Source organism: Lynx rufus, unplaced genomic scaffold (genome assembly GCF_022079265.1).
Source record: "Lynx rufus isolate CCGP_SWC_20201006 ecotype Redwood Valley unplaced genomic scaffold, mLynRuf1.p SCAF_5, whole genome shotgun sequence".
In the NCBI taxonomy this organism is placed as follows: Eukaryota; Metazoa; Chordata; class Mammalia; order Carnivora; family Felidae; genus Lynx; species Lynx rufus.
This window is the reverse complement of record NW_025814867.1, coordinates 151,022,618-151,044,471: the sequence shown is the minus strand read 5'-3', so window position 1 is coordinate 151,044,471 and position 21,854 is coordinate 151,022,618. Positions and strand designations below refer to the sequence as shown.

General features: G+C 44.0%; 2 pseudogenes; both read left to right on the top strand.

The window, feature by feature from the left end:
* The first annotated feature begins 3,828 nt into the window (after positions 1-3,828).
* Positions 3,829-3,923, top strand: LOC124527400 (uncharacterized; annotated as a pseudogene).
* A 3,754-nt stretch (positions 3,924-7,677) lies between these two features.
* On the top strand, positions 7,678-7,857 carry LOC124527457 (uncharacterized; annotated as a pseudogene).
* The last annotated feature ends 13,997 nt before the right edge of the window (positions 7,858-21,854 follow it).

Genomic DNA, 21,854 nt, shown 5'->3' with positions numbered 1-21,854 from the left:
CTGAGCCATCCAGGCATCCCTGTCTCTCCAATCTCGTTGCCACAATTTGCCTTGTGTCATCCCCTCTCTTATGGATCCGAGAAGAGTTGTTAATTTTTTAGTCCGTTCGGCTTTTTACTTATTAGGATGGAGTGGTGGCTTACCAAACTTCTTACATGTAGAACCAGAAAGTGTTAAGTCTCCCTCTTTCATTTCTAACACTAGTAACTTGGGTCTTTTTTTCTTGGTTGGCTTGGCTAGAGTTTGATCAGTTGTATTCATTTTTTTTTTTTTCAATGTATTAGAGAGAGAAAGACAGACAGCCAGTTCGTGAGTGGGGAAGGGGCAGAGAGAGACAGAGACAGAATCTGAAGCAGGCTCCCAGCTCTGAGCTGTTAGCACAGAGCCTGACGCGGGGCTTAAACCCATGAACCGAGAGATCATGACCAGGACCCAGGAGCCCCATGATAAGTTGCATTTTCATTTTTATTCAGTTTAAAATATTCTAAAATTTCTCTTGAGAATTTCTTCTTTAACCCATGTGTTATTTAGAAATGTGTTGTTTGCTGTGTCTCTCTCTCTCCCTCTGCCCCTCCCTCCCCCCCCTCTTTCAAAAATAAACATTAAAAAAAAATAAAAAGAAATGTGTTGTGTAATGCCCAGATAGTTTAGGATTTTCCAGTTATCTTTCTTTCGTTGATTTCTAGTTTAATTCCACTGTGGCCTGAGAGGACGCTTTGTATGATTTCTATTCTTTTAAATTGGCTGAGGTCTGTTTTATGGCCCAGAACATGGTCTATCTTAGTGAATGTTCCATGTGAGCTTGAGAAAAATGTGTATTCTGCTATTGCTAGATGGAGCAGTCTATAGTGGGCTTAGAAATAAACCCATACAGGGGCGCCTGGGTGGCTCAGTCGGTTAAGCGTCCGATTTCACCTCAGGTCACGATCTCACGGTTCGTGAGTTCGAGCCCCACGTCGGGCTCTGTGCTGACAGCTCAGAGCCTGGAGCCTGTTTCGGATTCTGTGTCTCCCTCTCTCTCTGCCCCTCCCCCGTTCATGCTCTGTCTCTCTCTGTCTCAAAAAGTAAATAAACGTTAAAAAAAAAAAAAAAAAGAAATAAACCCATACAATTATACATGTTTATAAACGTGTGTCCTAAACTACTCTACTCGGGAATATTTTTGCTTGTTTTTGGTTTGGTATGTTTCTAATGTTAAGGCTTTACAATACTAAAGCAAAAAAAAAAAATTATACAGTTAAAACAAAACAAAATAAAAAACAAAACAAAAAAAAGAAATAGACCCATACATGTGTGGTCAGTTGGCATAAGAGGGCAAAGACAATTTGCTGAGGAAAGAGGAGTCTTTTCTTTTTTTTTTTTTTTAATTTTTTTTTTCAACGTTTATTTATTTTTGGGACAGAGAGAGACAGAGCATGAACGGGGGAGGGGCAGAGAGAGAGGGAGACACAGAATCGGAAACAGGCTCCAGGCTCCGAGCCATCAGCCCAGAGCCTGACGCGGGGCTCGAACTCCCGGACCGCGAGATCGTGACCTGGCTGAAGTCGGACGCTTAACCGACTGCGCCACCCAGGCGCCCCAAGAGGAGTCTTTTCAACAAATGGTGCTGGGACTCTAGACAGCCACACAGAAAAGAACGAAGTTAGAGCCCTGCCTTACACCAGGCACCAAAATTAGCTCAAAATGGATCAAAGACCTGAATGTAGAAGCTAAAGTATGAAACATCTAGAAGAAAACAGGAGTAAGAAAATCTTCATGACCTTGGATTTGGCAATGAATTCTTAGATATGACACCACAAGCACAAACAACAAAAGAAAAAACAGAGATTGGACTTCATCAAAATTAAAAACTTTTGTGCTCCCGAGAAAGTTATTAAGAAAGTCAAGGGGCACCTGGGTGGCTCAGTCGGTTCAGCATCTGGTCTGGATTTTGCTCAAGTCATGATCTCACGGTTTGTGAGTTTGAGCCCCACATCTGGCTCTGCACTGATAGCACAGAGCCTGCTTGGGATTCTCTCTCTCTCCTTCTCTCTGCCTCTCCCCTGCTTGCTCTCTCTCTCTCAAAATAAATAAAGTTTAAAAAAATTTAAAAAGTATTTCTTTCTGAGGGTCCTAGGCCAAAATATTCAAAGCCATTGATTTAATATCTGAAGTTATTGTCTGAACATGCTAAAACAGGTGCCACAAAATGTTTCTTACGTCTGACCTTGAGCAATTTTACCTTTCACCGTGTTAGTCTCAAACAATTATGTTATGTATAACTGTATTAGGCTTTGTTTCATAGCCAGTTACATCTATAGAAATACAACCCATAGAAGAAATTATGGTTTGAAAAGCCTTTCTATTTTTCTTTCCTTTTTTTTAAAAGTTTTTTTTATTTATTTTGAGAGAGAAACAGCACGAGTGGGGAAGGGATAGAGAGAGAGGGAGAGAGAGAAGAATCCCAAGCAGTCTCCATGCTCTCAGTGTGGAGCCCGAGAGGGGGCTCGAACCCATGAAACTGTGAGGTCATGACCTGAGCCAAAACCAAGAGTCTGACACTTCACCGACTGAGCCACCCAGGCACCCCAAGCCTTTCTGTTTTCCTTTACAATATTTAAACTCCTTTGTTGAATAGCTAGATGAAAATTTAAATACAGTTAAATATTTAACATACTTAAATATTTTGAATATTTGAATTTCCTTAAAACATTATTTTAAGGTCTGAAATCCTCAACTTAACTGACATTTACCTTGGGTTGGGGATGAGAAGTGATGGAGGGCCTGATCTAGGTTTTACTTCTTATTAATACAACCTTGTCTATAAAGGAATACGGCTCCATGGAAAAGTGATGTCAACTATTAATTGGTTTATTGACTCGGCTATAATATTTGCTTTATTTTCTCATGGTGTAAATATTTCATAACAAAAAGATTTTTAAATGCTGTCCTTGTAATTCTAACGTTTTAGTGCCATTTAATTCACGAACACCTGAGATGTAACTAAGGGGGTCATTAGGTTCTGGAAGGGAGAAATAGTTTTTGTTCGTTTTTTTTTTTTTTTCTTTAGTCTTGACGCATTTTGATGAAAAAATGTCCTTACTATGACCTCCTGTTTCCATGAGATAGAGAGCGGGTCTTTAGTCTTTGGAAGCAGAGGAGCCCGAACTTAGACGGTAGAATACGTTGTTTTGAGTACACATGTGTCATACGAGAGCAAAAGCCTACCGTGGAAAGACCAGTCAGGAGGGCAGTGTTGCAAAGTCCAATCAAAGGAAACCCCTCCCTCAATCTGAGAAGTTGTGCTGTGAAAGGAATGGACGTTCAGACACTAAAAAGGAAACTGAAGACTCCTGGTCTCGGAGGTGGGCCCTCAAATGTGTCCACGGTGTGAGAGTAACCGTGAAATCGAGACAGCAATGGGTCAGGCAAGGAGCGGATGGTCTCCTTGGGTCCTCTGACAGACAATACTCTGGCCACCTTGAAAACGGGTAGGCCCGGAGGTGAAATGGACAGCCACACTCAAAAGGAAAACTAAATATTCCTCCTCGGATCCAACCCCCCCCACAAAACCCACTCTTAACCATAATGAATATATAAAGAATCATCAGACACTCTGGAATACTCAACAGGCACCCTCCCTCCTCCTCCCTCCTACTCGCTCCTCTAAATAAGAAGGTACGCACAGATACAGTGAGCTTTTTGGAGACGTTGGAGAACTCTCAAGATGCTTTATTTTCTGACACGCATGCTTTCAACCTATTTGGAAAACGTTCTACTTAGAGCAATGTTTCTCACCCTTAAATCCACCAAATAATTTTTGATAAAATAAAAGCCACTAAGTATATTGTGCTGGCTGTGGCAGCACAAATACTAAAATTGGAACAATACAGGCAAGATTAGCATGGCCTCTGCACAGGGGGACACACAAAAAGCTACTTAGTACAGGGGCACCTGGGGGGCTCCGTCAGGTGATCCTCTGACTCTTGATTTCGGCTCAGGTCATGATCTCACGGCTCGTGAGTTCGAGCCCTGTGTCGGGCTCTGTGATGACAGCACAGAGGCTGCTTGGGATTCTCTCTCTCTCTCTCTCTCTCTCTCTCTCTCTCTCTCTCTCTCCTTCCTCCCCCACACTCACACACACACACACACACTCTCTCTCTCTTTCTCTCTCAAAATAAATAAACAAACATTAAAAACAAAACAAAAAACACTACTAAGTATATAGTTAAATGTGGTTTGTTTAAATTTGAAAGGCAGCTATAGATCTTAGCATATTTTATTTTGGATTGCATCAGAGAGGAGTTGAACACAAGCTCTGAGATGTTATTTTCATTCAAAGGAAGGGGGGTCATCCGCAGCCGGCATGTTTTTATTCACACGCTAGGTACATGCTGCACAAGACCCATTCCCGTGAGAGGTGACTGCCTTTGGAGGCTTACTTTTAAGATCGCTAATTTAAGAAGTTTCTTCTTACTTTTGAGTGTCGATAGTTTTCGTGTTCTTTCAGAGGTATTCCCCTGAAAAAATTTCCATCCTTATTTTTAGAGTTTCTTATTATGGAAAAATTGAAATATATGCAAAAGTAGACAGACTAGCACAATGAACCCAAGTCACCTAGACTCAACAGTTATCAGCTCAAGGTCAGCCTTGTTTCATCTATGCCCTCACCCACTTCCTGCCTTCCAGTATTGTTCAGAAGCAAATCCTGACATCGTATCATTTCAGGCGTAAATATTTCAATATGTAACTCTAAATGACAAGGATTCAGATTCTTTTTTATTTAATTAATTAAGTAAGTAAGTAATCTCTACGCCCAGTGTAGAGGCTCTGATTCACCACCCTGAGATCAAGAGTGTGTGTTCTTCTGGGGCGCCTGGGTGGCGCAGTCGGTTAAGCGTCTGACTTCAGCCAGGTCACGATCTCGCGGTCCGTGAGTTCGAGCCCCGCGTCAGGCTCTGGGCTGATGGCTCGGAGCCTGGAGCCTGTTTCCGATTCTGTGTCTCCCTCTCTCTCTGCCCCTCCCCCGTTCATGCTCTGTCTCTCTGTCCCAAAAAGAAATAAAAAAAAAAAAAAAAAAAAAAAAAAACATTTAAAAAAAAAGAGTGTGTGTTCTTCTGATGAGCCAGCCAGGCGCCCTGACAGAGATTCTTATTTCCTTTTTCTTTTCTTTTCTTTTTTAAGACTTTATTTTTAAATGATCTCTACACCCAATGTGAGACTCAAACCCACAACCCTGAGATCAAGAATTACGTGCACCACCAACTGAGCCAGTCAGGCGCCCCAAGTATTTTTTTTTTAATAAAATAAATCTATAGTTCCATTTTGCACCTAAAAATTAATAATGATTGTATAATTTCAAATACAGGTGACGTATTACATTATAGATAGTAATTCAAACCAAACTGGGTTTTTGAAAGCTCTCATTTTGTACCGTAAGGAAGACATTGTGGTCTGCCTTCCTGTCTCTGGAAGGAAGGGATTCGAGAGTTAAAGAGATAGGCAAAGGGAAATGTGATCTTACCTGGATTAGTGAGGACTCTGACTGCAGGTCAGAGCTGGAATAAACAACCATAAGAGTCTCTTTTCTTCCTTTCTAAATGTTTTATTCATTTTTGAGAGAGAGTGCACTATAAGGGGAGAGGCAGAGAGGGGGGATAGTGGATCTGAAGTAGGCTCTGTGCTGACAGTAGTGAACCCAATGTGGGGACTGAACTCACGAATCTTGAGATCATGACCTGAGCCGAAGTCGGACGCTCAACCTAGTGAGCCACGCAGGCGCCCCAATGAAACTCTTTATTTCGATGATACTGGAGAGTCTGATGGAAGGGAAGTACAGGAAATCAGCAGGGGCTCAGAAGGGATCTGAACTGAGAACTGGGGTGGAGGCACGCCAGAGGGACCCTCTGCATCAGACAACTCTCCTCTCTCTCTCTCACCTATATTTCACTCCTCTTGACTGGAAAAACAGCTGTGTGAAAGCCCCCGAATTTTCTCTCTTTCTCTGTATGAGAAACCAAACAAAACTGGGATGGGAATATCTTAGTAATAATTGCCAGTTTCCAGGAAAACCGGCTCCGATTGGGCCACAGTGGGTTAAGTGTCCACCCTGGGTCCCGTCGGCAGTGACTGATGGGGGGAGTGTCACATGTCACAAACATGGCTGCCAAAGTTTCCCCATGGTCTGGTGGGGAGGCGAATCTCCCAGAGAAAACCAAGGGCCATTGCTCACGGACTGGGTTGTTACCGAGGAAAACCAGGAGCAGAAGCATCTCTGGAGCTAAGGAATCAACGGTGGATCACCGTGTGCAGGGTCTCACAGACAGGAAGGCATTCCTCCCTCCTCATGCAAAAGCGGACAGGTGTCCTCACTAGCGAAGAGGTTCCGTCCTGGGCTGGGTTGTCAAATTCAACCAACACTGTGCTTCTCTCCCCCTCAACAGTGATCCCAGAGTGAGAACCACCCTACAAGCCGGTGAGTGAAGGTTTCGTCTACCTCTAGCTCAGTCATGTCCCATGGTGGGTGGGGGCTGGGAAGTTGCAAGAGAAAACCCTTTCAAACTACGCCCTCCCACCGTCACAGGGGGACTCCTCTACCTGAGAGCAAGGCTCAGAGGCAGGTAAAGAGGAAGGCACACTATGAGATGTGGACATGAGACAAAGAGGTTTGGAAAGAACCAAAGACCAAACTCAGCTGAGGTGCTTAATGCAAGGCCTGGCTAGGCATCTTCATCACTTTCATTGGGTCCTACTTATTCCTTACTCTTTCTTGTTTGCTTGCTTTCTTGCTCTCTCTTTCCTTCCTTCCTTCCTTCCTCCCTCCCTCTCTCCCTCCCTCCCTCCCTCCTTTCTTTCCTTTTTTCTATTTCTTTCTTACTTGCTTTCCTTCCCTCTCCCTCCTTTCTCTCTTCTTTATTCAGTGTTCCTTCATCTGTGTTTTGAGGATCAGCAGCAGAAATCACCTCGGAGGCTCCTGCAAGATTCAGACTCTGGCCATTGTTCCCAGACATTCAATTTCGTCTTGAATGGGCCTGGCCTGGGAATCTGCCTTCGTAACAAGTCAGGAGATTTTAATGCACACCCAAGTTTGAGCACCACTTGCTGTGGACAGAAACATTAGTCAAGTGGGCCCCAGAATTTTCCATTCATTCCCATGCCTTTAAGCAAGATGAATTTTCCTAATATAATTTCCCTACATTTCTGTGGTGATGGAGATGTGTGGAGCCAGCATACCGCAGTTGTCAGTGGAGGCATTCAAGTCTACACCCTAAATACCTCTCCTCCTGCCCCAGGAGCTGCCCTAAACAGCTGCCTGGTTCAAGAAAAGCTCCCCCAAACTCTCCCATTCTCCGAGTCATGTCACATCTCCCCAGATGAGGGAAGTGGTTTCTTTGCCTCTCTCAATTTAATGTATTAACACTCTTGAAACATGGCATTGGTTGGCTAATATAATAACAAGCATGTTTATATAGAAATTGTCAATTCTAATTTTTGAAATGTCACCAAGCCCGATTTGATATAACATCATCTAGATTTACACGTCAAAGTGCCCTCCTCGGGAAAGAGTCTCCCCCATGCGAACGTATGATGGCTACCATGAAATTATAGGCAAGGCAAGCTGGTTGTATAAAGTAGTCTTGGGCTGGTCCTGAAAGAACCATTTCTTTTCGTTTCTTTTAAAAAAAAAAACAGCTTTAGCTCTATTTTCAGCCTTTTGGCTAAGATCAAGTGGAGGTTCTGTTCTTATCAGTTTCATATCTGATACGTCCTCTATCCAAGGACAATGCATTAAATGGATTTTAAGAACAGGTAGATAGAATAGGAGATTGCTCTGCCCACTCCTCCAGGTACAGTGCCCCCCTGTCTGGAGCTTCAAACTTGGGATGGCTGGGAATGCAAGCTGGTGCAGCCACTCTGGAAAACAGTATGGAGGTTCCTCAAAAAACCAAAAATAGAACTATCCTACGACCCAGCAACTGCACTACTAGGCATTTATCCAAGGGATACAAGTGTGCTGTTTCGAAGGGACACATGCACCCCCATGTTTATAGCAGCACTATCAACAATAGCCAAAGTATGGAAAGAGCCCAAAGGTCCATCAATGGATGAACGGAGAAAGAAGACGTGGTATATATATACAGTGGAGTATTACTCAGCAATCAAAAAGAATGAAATCTTGCCATTTGCAACTACGTGGATGGAACTGGAGGGTATTATGCTAAGTGAAACTAGTCAGTCAGAGAAAGACAAATATCATATGACTTCACTCATATGAGGACTTTAAGAGACAAAACAGATGAACATAAGGGAAGGGAAACAAAAATAATATAAAAACAGGGAGGGGGACAAAACAGAAGAGACTCATAAACAGCGAGAACAAACTGAGGATTACTGGAGGGGTTGTGGGAGGAGGGATGGGCTAAATGGGTAAGGGGCACTAAGGAATCCCCTCCTGAAATCATTGTTGCCCACACTATATGCTAATTTGGATGTAAATTTAAAAAATAAGATTTAAAAAAAAAGAAAAAAGAAAACGACATAAACATCTAAAAAAAAACAAACAAACAAACTTGGGGTGGCTTTGGGGCATCTGGCTGGCTCAGTTGGTACAGCATATGACTCTTTATATATTTTTTTTAACGTTTATTCATTTTTGAGAGACAGAGCACCAGCGGGGGAGGGGCAGAGAAAGAGGGAGACACAGAATCCCAAGCAGGATCCAGGCTCTGAGTTGTCAGTACAGAGCCCGACGCAGGACTCAAACCCACGAACTGGGAGATCATGACGTGAGTCGCAGTCGGCTGCTTAACCAACTGAGCCCCAACCCAGATGCATGCGATCTTGGTCTTGGGACTGTGAGTTCAAGTCCCATGTTGGGCAAAGAGGTTGCTTAAAAAAAAATTTATATACCATAAACTCACCCATTGCAAGGATACAGTAGATGTGTTTTAGTGAATCTCTACATTTACACACACATTATGAGTGAATCCAGTTTTCTTTTTTTTTTTTTTGAGTTTTTTTTTTTTTTAAGTTTATTTATTTTGAGAGTGAGAGAGTGAGCAAGCGAGCAGGGGAGGGGTAGAGAGAGGGGAAGAGAAAGAATCCTAAGCAGGCTCTGCATTGTCAGCGAGGAGCCTGATGTGGGGCTCGAACCCAGGAACCGTGAGACCACGACGCAAGCCGAAGGCGGATGCTTAGCCAACTGAGCCACCCAGGAGCTCCCGTTTTTTTTTTTTTTTTTTTAAGTTTTATTTCTTTTTGAATCCAGTTTTCCAACACTTCCATCCGTCCGAAAGTCTTCCTTTGCCTGTTGGCAGTCACCCCCTGCTCCCACCCGCAGCCCCGGGGCAACCACTGATCTACTTCCTCCACAGTTTTGCCTTTTCTAGAAATTTTCTAGAAATAGAATTATAAATAGAATTGTAGTCTTTGTGTCTGACTACTTTCACTCAGCAAAATGCTTCCGAGGTCTAGCTCAGGCTGTTGTGTAGACCAAGAGTTCATACTTTTTCATTGCCAGGTAGTAGTCCGTGTAAAGGATCATTTTAAGGCCTTCATTTAAAATGTCTTCACATCGGTACGATTGGAACTTCTCTATGACTAGAGACTCCAAACCTAGACGATTTCTTGCCGTCTCTGTGCCACGAGTGGAGAGGAGGCCTGCCCGTCATTTCAACTGTACCAGGTGGCAGAGAAGATGAGAGGATCGTTTTCTGAGTGTTGCTTCAACATTCAGCTTGTATGCTCAGACTGCAACCTATTTTTCAGTAGAAAAGCAGGGCGTGTCTTTTCCAAGATGTAACTGTTGAAGGCAAGGTGTTTCTGATACATGCTAATATCATTGATCAGGGAAGATTTATAATACGCCTGTGAGCTTAATCACCCTTTTATATGTATTTTACTACATAAGAAGATCCATGTAGGGGCGCCTGGGTGGCGCAGTCGGTTAAGCGTCCGACTTCAGCCAGGTCACGATCTCGCGGTCCGTGGGTTCGAGCCCCGCGTCGGGCTCTGGGCTGATGGCTCAGAGCCTGGAGCCTGTTTCCGATTCTGTGTCTCCCTCTCTCTCTGACCCTCCCCCGTTCATGCTCTGTCTCTCCCTGTCTCAAAAATAAATAAACGTTAAAAAAAAAAAATTAAAAAAAAAAAAGAGTGGAATGCTTAACAGACTCAGCCACCCAGGTGCCCCTAGATCATGTAGTCTTAAATGGATCTTCTTCTTTTTTTTTTTTTAATTTTTTTTCAACGTTTTTTATTTATTTTTGGGACAGAGAGAGACAGAGCATGAACGGGGGAGGGTCAGAGAGAGAGGCAGACACAGAATCTGAAACAGGCTCCAGGCTCTGAGCCGTCAGCCCAGAGCCCGACGCGGGGCTCGAACTCACGGACCGCGAGATGGTGACCTGAGCCGAAGTCGGACGCTTAACCGACTGAGCCACCCAGGCGTCCCCAAGCATCCCACTCTTGATCACAGCTCAGGTCTCGATCTCAGCGTTGTGAATTCAAGCCCCACCTTGGGCTCCATATTGGAGCCACTTAAAAAAAAAAAAATTTTTTTTAATTAAAAAAAAGAAGAAAGCCAACTACATGATCTATCACAAGCATACCAGTCTGTGGCACACATGTTTTATGGTTACCTTAATTCTTGGATTCCCAGGAATGGGCTACAGGTCCTAAATGAGCTAAAACTGTGATATTCTGTGAATGTGCTCCATGCATCTATTTTGGAGTGCATGGTCTCTGGTTCGAATATCTTTGAGCATATATTGCTTTGGAAATACTTTCTCAGCTTCGGAGGCATTCTCCAAACACTTTCCGACATAGCCCACATTCCAGGGTGTTTGCAGAAGGGCTGTCGCTCTCCCCCCACGATCCATTTCCGGCTGCACAGCTGAGTGGCCCAAAGAGGAAAGAGTATCTACTAGTTTGGAGAATGTAGTTCAGTGGGCCCTAGAGGTCTTTATTTTTAACAGTATGATTAAACAATATTTCTGACAGCACAGGAAATTAGACACATGCTTATGAAGTGCTTCTTTTGAAAAGGGCACAATGCCAGGCTAGAAAGCAAGGATTTATAGACTTCATTCATTAAAAAGACTTTTCAGCAAATTAAAAAAAAAAATTTTAGCAAATTTTTAAAAAAGAATTTTGCTAGGTGCGGTGGGAGGTACAAACGGGAGTAATTCTCAGCTTCAAGCATGTACCATCTGAGGAGGAAATGGGACTTTGGCGTTATTCCTCAGGTGATCTGTGTTTGTCGATGGACTTTAGAAACCAGCATGTTCTTTCCTTTGGTTTGGTTTGGTGTGACAGAAAAATGGTTTCTGAATTATTCTGGAGACAGAAGTCTTTTGCTTCACCAGAATACAATCAGAAGAGCAGGAGTTAAGTGGATCCAATTGCTTTGGGAAGGTGCATTTAAACAGGTCTGCAGCTTAGGAGATCATTTGTCTTTTGTGTCCCAGGAGGCAAAACAACCGGGGTGCTGATTCTGGCTTTGCTGGCTTTTTGTTTGTTTGTTTGTTTGTTTGTTAATGTTTACTTATTTTTGAGAGAGAGACAGAGAGAGAGTGCGAGCAGGGGAGGGGCAGAGAGAGAGGGAGACACAGAATCCCAAGGAGGCTCCAGGCTCCAAGCTGTCAGCACAGAGCCCGACGCGGGCTTGAACTCATGAACCTCGAGATCATGACCTGAGCTGAAGCCGGATGCTTAATTGACTGAGCCACCCAGGCACCCCCCTCCCTGCCCCGGCTTTGCTGTTAATTACCAGGGTGATCTTGGCATCTATGTGGGTTTCCCCAGGGTCTCGGTTGTTTCTCGTCTAGAAAAGGAGGACACGTGTGGCTATAAGTTTTTAGGTTCCTGTCAGCAAGAAAATTCCACAAGGCCTTTTTCACTGGGAAAACAAATCCCTGGCAAGCTCTTGCCTAATAATTACTGTTCGGTAACCCTCCTAAGGCTTTATGACTTTTCTAATCTTCCGGCGTTATACATTTTTTTCTTTCCTTGGGTTTGTAATGGAGCAAAGTTAAGAAACATGTCGTTGATATATATTGAGGTTTTAAACATTGACCTTTGCCTGAGTAGCAATGAGAAAATGAACGTTTGTGTTTCTTTAACATATACATACACATAGACACACACACATACCCCTTCTACCATGAAAATGAGAAAATCGAGTCATTAACATAAACAAATGAGAAGTGAGACTTTGGGGTTTGAGTGTGATTCCTCCCACCCTCCTCCAACCTCTGATACGAGACTGATAAACCGTGAGGCTGGTGGTGGGAGTCACCTGATGCCATGTCCCAATGTCCCGCCGTTCTTAAATAAAGGAAGGATAAAATCCCTGTCTTCGCAATGTAAAAAAGTAGTCTTTGTTCATCTTTTACGTTTTAACGATTAATTTCTCAGCCATCTGCAAAAGCTGTGATGAAGCTTTAAGAAGAGTAAAGGATAACAGAACATCAAAAACATAGAAATGAAAGATTCAGTGCTCACCCTGCCTCCGTGTACGTGACGCGATGCAACTGGGCATAGGGCACCCTGGTACACGTTGATAAAACTCAGATATCGGGTTTTAAATCCCTAAGTCTTCATTCTCACCAAACAAATATCTGTTCTTCAATGTTAAAAAGGCGTATCAAGAAAATCGACCTCGAAGTTTAGGAGTTAAGTCCAATCTCCAATTCGTTAGTCATGGAAAACGTGATGATCAGATAATCAGAAAACAGTCCCTTCCTATCCTCAGCTGAAAATGGAAAACGAAGTGCCTGTGTGTGATACGGGCTCGGGAGGAAAGGCCGGGGTCACAGCGAGGCAGGAGCGAGCACAAAGAGGCAATGGCCAGGGAGGATCTGACGGCATGGGGGGACTTGGATTAACGGTGAATCTAGTAACAAGTAGGCATAGAGTTTTGCAATCTGGATGTAAGCAATACAAAAGGAAGTGTCAAAGAAAAAAAGAAGAGTGAGTTTCAAGCAAATGCTGAAATTAGGTCCTGCTGCAAACGACAGAAAGCCCAATGTAACAGTGGCTTAAACATGATTCCGATGTTTTCTCTAGTTGCGCGAAGAGCGCCTCCATCAACAGGAATCCAGGTTCCTTCCTCCGGTTGCTCACATCCTCAACATAGAGCTTCACCTCATGGGCCAAGACAGCCCTTCAAGCCCCATCTAGGCAGCAAAATAAATGCCTCTATTCAAGGATACTTCCCAGAAGTGGCAAATACTAACTCCACTTATATCCCATTGCCTAGAATTTAGTTACATGGTCACAACTGGGGAAGTTGGGAATCTGGTGGAGGTTGAGTTCTTTTTAAAGATTAAAAAAAAAAAAATTAAGTACAATCTACCACCCACCATGGGGCTCCAACTCACCACCCTAAGATCAAGAGTTGCATGCTCTAAAAACTGAGCCAGCCAGGCACCCCTGGGTTTCTTGATTCTGGGTACTTTGTGCTCAGTTAAAAATTGGGGTTCTAAGGGTGCCTGGGTGGCTCAGTTGGTTAAGCATCTGACTCTTGATTTTGGCTCAGGTCATGATCTCACTGTCAGGAGATCCAGTCCTGCTTCGAGCTCCATGCTGAGTGTGGAGCCTGCTTGGGATTCTCTCTCTCCCTCTCTCTCTCTCTCTCTGCTCCCCTCTCAAAATAAATAAATAAGCATTTAAAAAAATTGGGATTCTATTGTGCAGAAGAGTGCATCTGTGTAGTAAAGACATTAACCTTGACTAGAAAGCAGTCTGGCCCTTGTCCTCTCCTTCCAATAGGTTGTTAAACTCCACTGGACTGTGTAGATTGGGGGCCGCCATGCTGGAAGTCCATGTCATTCAAGGTCATTTAGGATGAGGTGTTTGGGTCGTGAGGTATTAGTTCAACTTCAAGAGGAGCTTGGGGGATGCCTGGGTGGCTCAGTCAGTTGAGCATCCAACTTTGGCTCAGGTCATGATCTCACAGTTTGTGAGTTCAAGCCCCGTGTTGGACTCTGTGCTGACAGCTCAGAGCCTAGAACCTGCTTCAGATTCTGTGTCTCTTTCTCTCTCTGCCCCTCCCCTGCTCACACTCCATCTCTCTCTCTCCTTCCCCTCTCTCTCTCTCAAAAATAAGTAAATCATTAAAAAAACATTTTTTTTTTTTTTTTTAAAGAGGGGCTTGGGACTGGGTGGCTCAGTTGGTTAAACCTCCGACCTTGGCTCAGATCATGATCTCACAGTTCCATGAGTTTGAGCCCCACGTTAGGCTCTGTACTGACGCTCAGAGTCTGCTTGGGATCCTCTCTCCCTCTGCCCCTCTGCTCGCACTCTGTGTGTGTCTCTCTCTCAAAACTAAATTAAAAAACATTTTTTTTGAAAAAGAGGGGCTTGGGGCTCACATCAGATATAAGGGAAACCAGCACGATTACAGGGTGGAGCCCCAACAGAACACGTCTCAGAGGGCGGACAGGCTTCCCCGGGTGGCAGTGCCCCACATGTGTCTTCACGCATCGATGCCGGGAAAGTATGCTGCCCGCGACCCCACAGGGAGAGGACAATGGAAGATCCACCCTGGGTACTTTCCTGGACTCTGCCCTCTGTACGCCTTCCCTTGGCTGATTTTAATCTGTATTTTTGTTGTTGTTCTTCTTCTTAACTGTAAGTATGGGTACAGCAGCTTCAAGCGGGCTCTGTGAGATTCTCCAGTGAACTATTGAAACAGAGGACGGTTGGAGGAATCCCCCTAACTTGTAATTAGTCTCAGAAGCGAGAGTGGTTTTATACGGACTGTGCTCACTCTACCTTCAGAGCATCCCAACCCTGTCCCGGGGATGGCACAACGGTGCAGAGGGCAAGGCTGTCTGTGGCCAGAGGCTCTGTGCGCTCTGGGCCTTACTTGTCTGGCCTGAAAACGAAGGTACTAATATCTGAATAAACTTGTAATTCAGTCGGGACATCCCAGCACACTGCGATGAAAGATATTCTGCTATAGAAGAGGGGGGAGAACATTGGAAGAGAAAAGGAAACCGCCACAAAACCCACTTGCCTTCGGCCACCCACGTATTTATATACCCCTCCTCCCACACGGAGTACAGATTTATACTTTTTGCAAAAGCAACAACCTCAGAGTCCCATCTAGGCATATCCTTCAGTTCAAAAGCCTGCGTCTTGGGTGGCGTCCAGAACTCTCCATTAGTGCAGAGGGCTCCTTGTGGTCTGGAACGCGTGAACCTATAGAAAAGTGATCTGCTTCAAAATAAGCAATATACAATGATGCAGTAGGAAAAGTAGCTCCAGTGAAAACTCCCATTGGAAAGGGGAGTCACCGAGGACACCCAGCAGTCCTTGACCCACAGCAGGGATCAAATCCTGGGGGAACAGGATTGGTGCGGGCCCCCTTCTCTGGCAGTACAGTAAAGTATTTGGACAGTGCATCCGAATACCTTTGGCTCTGGAACAAGATTTCTTGCCTAATATCCTCCTGGCTCCAGCCTGCAGGGGGACCTCCTTGTCCCTCATTTTCAAAAGCCCCATCAGAAGTGAGCTTTAGAGATTATTTGCTGCCTGAGAGCGGAACAGATACAGGGTCCTAAGAATTGCTTTAGGGATTGGTGGACTACTTTGCAGTTTCTTTTTTTTTTTAAGTTTATTTATTTATTTTGAGAGAGAGAGAGAGAGAGAGAGAGAGAGAGAGAGAGAGAGTGTGTGTGTGTGTGTGTGTGTATGCATGAGCAAGGGAGGGGCAGAGAGAAAGAGAGAGAGGGAGAGAGAGAACCCCAAGCAGGCTATTCGATGTCAGCGTAGAGCCTAACACAGAGCTCGAACAGACGAACGTGAGATCATAACCTGAGCCGCGATCAAAAGTTGGACACTTAACCGACTGAGCCATCCAGGCACCCAAGTCTCTTTATTAATGTAACTAATACCTTCACAAATCTCCTGGGTTTCTGATATGCTTGTTTCTGGTATGTTCTACTTTAGGACTGCCAGATTTAGCAAATCCTCAGAAAACACAGGATTTCCAGGTAAGCCTGAATTTCAGATAAACAATGAATGATACTTAGAAGTAGAATACTTGAAATTAATTAATTAATTAAAAGAGAAGTAAAATATTGGAGACACCTTTACCCTAAAAAACCATTTGCTGTGCTCTCCTACCCCCTTCTCTTCCATCAAATTACAGTCCCTTTGGATCCGATGAAATGGTGGGCTTGGTTACAAAGATAACACCCATATAGTGACGTCTGCCTCTGGACTGAATCTCACTGCTTGGCAGGAAAACCGAGATATAAAGGTCTTTGTGAAATTAGGAGGCCTCAGTAAAGCCGCCTACCCAGGCTGCCTTTGCCTGGGTTATAGAAGCTTGGGTTTTTTAATTCAGCAAGACTCCAAATTATCAGTTTATGAGTCAAATGAATTGTAGACTCCAGACAGAGGAGATTTCCCAAGCAGAACAAATTCCCCATTCTGTTTCTAGGCTGCCTGGCTTTTTCCCGAGTTCCCGTCTCTTTTGGACTTTTTGGGAAGTGGCAGGAAGCAGCCGAATGTGCCCCAGATTCTGAAATTTTCCAACCATTTTTTCCTAACGTTCTGCCTTGGTCAGCAGGCAGTGTGCCTTCTAATGTAGCGATGGGAACATGGCACCAAATGTCTCATGGCCATGCGCCTGCCTGTGAATCTTCGTCACTCAACTGCTTAATCAGTTCACCATCTTTTAAGTCCTGTTAGGACTGGAGCCAGCTGCAGATGTCAGAGGTCACGAAATAATAGTCACCGAAGTGGGTATATTAGTTTCCTATTGTTACTGTAACCAATTGCTACAAACTTAGTGGCTTAAAACACCACACGTTGGGGGCACCTGGGTAGCTCAGTTGGTTGAGCGACCAACTCTCGATTTCGGCTCAGGTCATGGTCTCACGGTTTATGGGATCGAGCCCCGAGTCAGGCTCTGTCCTGACAGCGTGGAGCCTGCTTGGGATTCTTTCTCTCCCTCTCTCTCTGCCCCTCCCACACCTAGTGATAAGGGTGACTGAGAAATGTAGACATTATTCCGGACAGATACCTGCCCAGCTAAAATAATTGGGGTTTCTACTGCTACAAAGGAAGAGGAGGGTATCTGTTGGGGGACCCCTAGTAGTCTCCACTGCTCCTGACTAAATTTCTAAGATGATGTGTACATTTTGGGGCTGAAAATGAACTTAATTCACATGCAACTGCACTGAATTCCAGAAGGCAGACAATTTTTACCTGTGACTAGTCTCGTGCAGATCTTTGGAGTAACAAGCATCCTCTGTGTAGCACTGAGACCAATGTTCCCTTAAAAAAAAGAGAAAGAAAGAAAGAAAGAAAGAAAGAAAGAAAGAAAGAGAAACATACATGTAAATACCTTCCAGGGAATAAGAACATGAAATGGAAGTTTGATGATTCCAGAAATAAACACAGGAGACTTTCCTCCAGAACTTAGAGTGAACCAAATGATCTATCAGTTAGCAGTGAATGGGTAATTTGAGTTCTTACTGGACAGAGGTGTGGTGGCTGGAGGAGGTGCATCTCAGGGCCGAAGTGAGGCTCCAGGACGTGGAGAACCAGGAAGTGGGATGGGGTTTGGGTGAAACTGGGACCCTGCCTCCTCATCTATAGGTAGAAGCCCTCTTGCTCTCCCAGCTCACACCCCTTCAATAATCAAATCACATCGGGGCTAGGCGCTGAGATGTCCCCTCTTGGCCCACTTCTCTTCTTCTTTCTTACATTATTGCCACAACTGTTGTCCAGTCACCGTAATCTCTTGCGAAGATTTCTACAAACATCTCCTAACTGCTCTCCGATATATTCTTCACATTGCCGCCAGAAGTATCTTTCTAGAATGCAAAGCTGATCAGTTCACGGTATAGGTTGAATTGTGTCCCTGCCATGACACTATGTTAGAGTCCTAACCCCCAGGACCTCAGAATGTGACCTTATTTGGAGAGAGGGTCTTTGCAGAGGTGATCAAAGTAAGATGGCATCATTCGAGGTCCTACAATAATAACTCTTCGTGCTGCTGGAATTGCTTGCTTCACCTTCTTTTCCCTTCTAGGCTGGACGCTACATGAAGGGAAGACCTTATCTGTTTGGTCCCCAGTGAGTCCTCAGGATTTAGCATAATAAATAAATGTGAGACCATTGACCAAATGAATGAATATATATTTTCCCCATAAATTGTGTATTTCTATTTCCAATTTCACCCCAACTTTTATTTTAAAACTTTGAAACATGGAGTGGAGCTGAAAAAATTATATAGTGAACAGACATATGCCAAATATCTAGATTCTAGAATTAATGTGTGGCTATGTTTGCTTTATCACCTACCTATCCATCCACTAATCTTCCTTATTTGAGTAGGAGTTTGAAATTAAAAAAATTTTTTAATGTTTTTTTTGAGAGAGAGAGAGACAGACAGACAGAATGTGAGTGGGGGAATGGCAGAGAGAGAGGGGGACACAGAATTCAAAGCAGGCTCCAGGCTTCACGATGTCAGCACAGAGCTTGGCCTGGGGCTCAAACTCACGAACTGTGAGACCATGACCTGAGCCGAAGTCGGATGCCCTACCTACTGAGCCACCCAGGTGCCCCTGAGTTTGAAAGTATAGATGCCCCAAGGTCCTTGGCAAAATGTCTGCTCAATTTGGTAGATATCCCTAGGACAGCAGACGAGAAAATTCCTGAAAGCTATATCCTAGTCCTTTGTGCTAATGCTATGATCATGTGAGTTTTTAAAAAAATATATTTAATGTTTTATTTATCCTTGAGAGAGAGAGACAGAGACAGAGCATGAGCAAGGAAGGGGCAGAGTGAGAGAGGGACACAGAATCCGAAGCAGGATCCAGGCTCTGAGCTGTTAGCACAGAGCCCAATGCGAGGCTTGAACTCACAAGCCATGAGATCACAACCTGAGCCTAAGTCAGACGCTCAACCAACTGAGCCACCCAGGCACCCTGATCATGTGGGTTTTTGACTGGAATTTTAAAAGTGGAGCTCTTAGAATTATCTAGCATTTTCCTTATCCTAGATGTTTACCTATTTCCAGATTAGGTGTATACCTAGGATTAACATTGAAACTGTTTTGCATGAATATAGAAACTGCCCAGGTAAAGCAGGAAGAGCTCGGTGATGACAGAGAAGCTAAATCAATGGGGCTATAACTGAAATCGAACAAAGGACACTTCATCTGGAGGATGAATCCCCGGGTGCAGTCGTTGTCCTGCTCAGTCGGGGTCAGAGAGGGTGAACCAAGATGTGGAACTTCCCTACAGGGCTGTGGTGGTACCAGATACCTCCTTGTCACCCAGCCCCCCTGAAATTCCAGGAAAACCCAGTAGTCTCTCAAGGACACCAGAGCACAATCCTGTAGCTGATACAGGAGCCAGAGCAGGGACCAGGCTGCCGTCATGTTTAAACCTCAATGAGTCCCGGGGCGCCTGGGTGGCTCAGTTGGTCGAGCGTCCGACTTTGGCTAAGGCCAAGATCTCATGGTTTGTGAGTTCGAGCCCCGCGTTGGGCTCTGTGCTGACAGCTCGGACCCTGGAGCCTGCTTCGGATTCTGTGTCTCTCCTCCTCTCTCTGCCCCTCCCATGCTCATGCTCTGTCTCTCTCTGTCTCTCAATAATAAATAAACATTAAAAAAAAAAAAGAAACCTCAATGAGTCCCATCCCTGATGTGCTCTTAGACGTTCATGAGGAATGGCAGGGAATCAAGTTAACTTCCGTGATTTCCACCTCCCCCCTCCCCCTCACTGCTCCCTGACATCATCTTGTTCTATTCTTTTCAGAGTTACTCACTTTACTCCACAGTTCGCATTTGGGGAGGGGGAAGGGCTTGTTTTGCATAAGTTCTAGCTACATCGATTATAAAAACTTTTTTAGTGGATTTACACTTTACTTTTAACGGATTTACAAAGTGTTGGGACATGATGGCCCACTGATGTGCTGTAGGGAGCTTGCAGGTGACCCACTGGCAGTGTCTCTGTGGGAGACGACACCCCACCTCATGGCAGGTAGACAGAAAGCAAACAGCACAAACGAGGAAAAGACCTGTGTGGCACCAAATGCTCACTCTACACAAGTTGAATTATCGGAAGGCTGTGAAAATGAAATTAATGTAAGAGATGTAACATGTGACTTTAACAAGTTGTCCTTCCTGCATTGCCTTTTGGATGACAAAAGTGCTCATGATTTAGTATTCACCGATTTGCCTATTTGAGAGAGATTTCAAATGTCTCCCCTATAAATGGTAAAGATCTCCCGTCAGGAAGAATACCCAGAAATGAGTAAATTAATCTTGTCTATCACTTAAAACAAGCCCGTCTTTGACTTGAGTTAGGAAAGCCAATATATTCATGGTTTACTTCAGATCATTTAAATCAGCTCCTGACTCTTGCAGTTGGAAAAATCCTGACTGCCCTTATCAATTAATTCCTCTTCCCTCTTTTAAAGCTTAATGGCTGCAGCTGCTCTGGAAAACAGTGTGGAAGTTCCTCAAAAAATTAAAAATGGAACTGCCCTACGACCCAGCAATAGCACGGCTAGGAATTTACCCAAGGGACACAGGAGTGCTGATTCATAGGGGCACATGTACCCCAATGTTCATACCAGTGCTTTCGGCAATAGCCAAATTACGGAAAGAGCCTAAATGCCCATCAACTGATGAATGGATAAAGACGATGTGGTTTACATACACAATGGAATACTACTTGGCAATGAGAAAGAATGAAATCATCCCATTTGCAGCAACGTGGATGGAACTGGAGGGTATTATGCTGAATGAAGTAAGTCAGAGAAGGACAGATATCATATGTTTTCACTCATATGTGGATCTTGAGAAACTTAACAGAAGACCACGGGGGAAGGGAAAGGAAGGGGAAAAAAAAATAGTTACAGAGAGGGAGGGAGGCAAACCTAAGAGACTTAAATACAGAAAACAAACTGAGGGTGGATGGGGGGTGTGGGGGAGAGGGGAAAGTGGGTGATGGGTATTGAGGAGGGCACTTGTTGGAATGAGCACTGAGTGTTGTACGTAAGTGATGATCCATGGGAATCTCCCCCAAAAACCAAGAGCACCCTTTACACACTGTATTATTAGCCGATTTGACAATAAATTATATTTAAAAAAAAAGTTTAATGGCAAATATATTTTTTAACTTTCATAGTAAATATTTTAAAGATTTTGGTTTATTTTTTTAAGTAATCTCTATGCCCAGGGCGCGTGGGTGGCTCAGTGGGTTAAGCGCCCAATCTTGGTTTCAGCTCAGGTCATGATCTCGAGGTTTTGTGAGATCGAGCTCCGTGTCAGGCTGGTGCTGGCATCTTGAGATTCTCTGTTCCCCTCTCTCTTTGCCCCTTTCCCACTTGCACTGTCTCAGTCTCTCTCAAAATGAATAAAATAAACTTTAAAAAGAGTAATAATCTTTACGCCCAACGTGGGGCTCGAACTCATAACCCTAAGATCAAGGGTCGCACACTCCACTAACTGAGCCAGCCAGGCACCCCTTAGCTTTAATAGTAAATACTTTAAGTTTGATGGTAAATACTTTTGAAATAATGCATATTTGTGAGAAGAACCATGTCCTAAATACCCCAGCACAGACATTGTTGACAGTTCAGGGGCATCTCTTTCTCTGCTAGGTTTTCTGTGCTTTTTGTTTGTTTAACCTAGAGACTTAGCTCGCATGTGTTTTATTTGTTTGCCTGTTTTTCACAACTGTGATCATATAGATAAAATTCTGAATTTTTTTAAACTTTGATTTTAACACAACTATTTTCCAATGTTAGCATGTGATCTTCGTAACTATACTTTTGAAGTCAACTTATAGAAGTATAATTTATATAAAACATATCTGCTGTGTGTGTATATATACAGATTTATG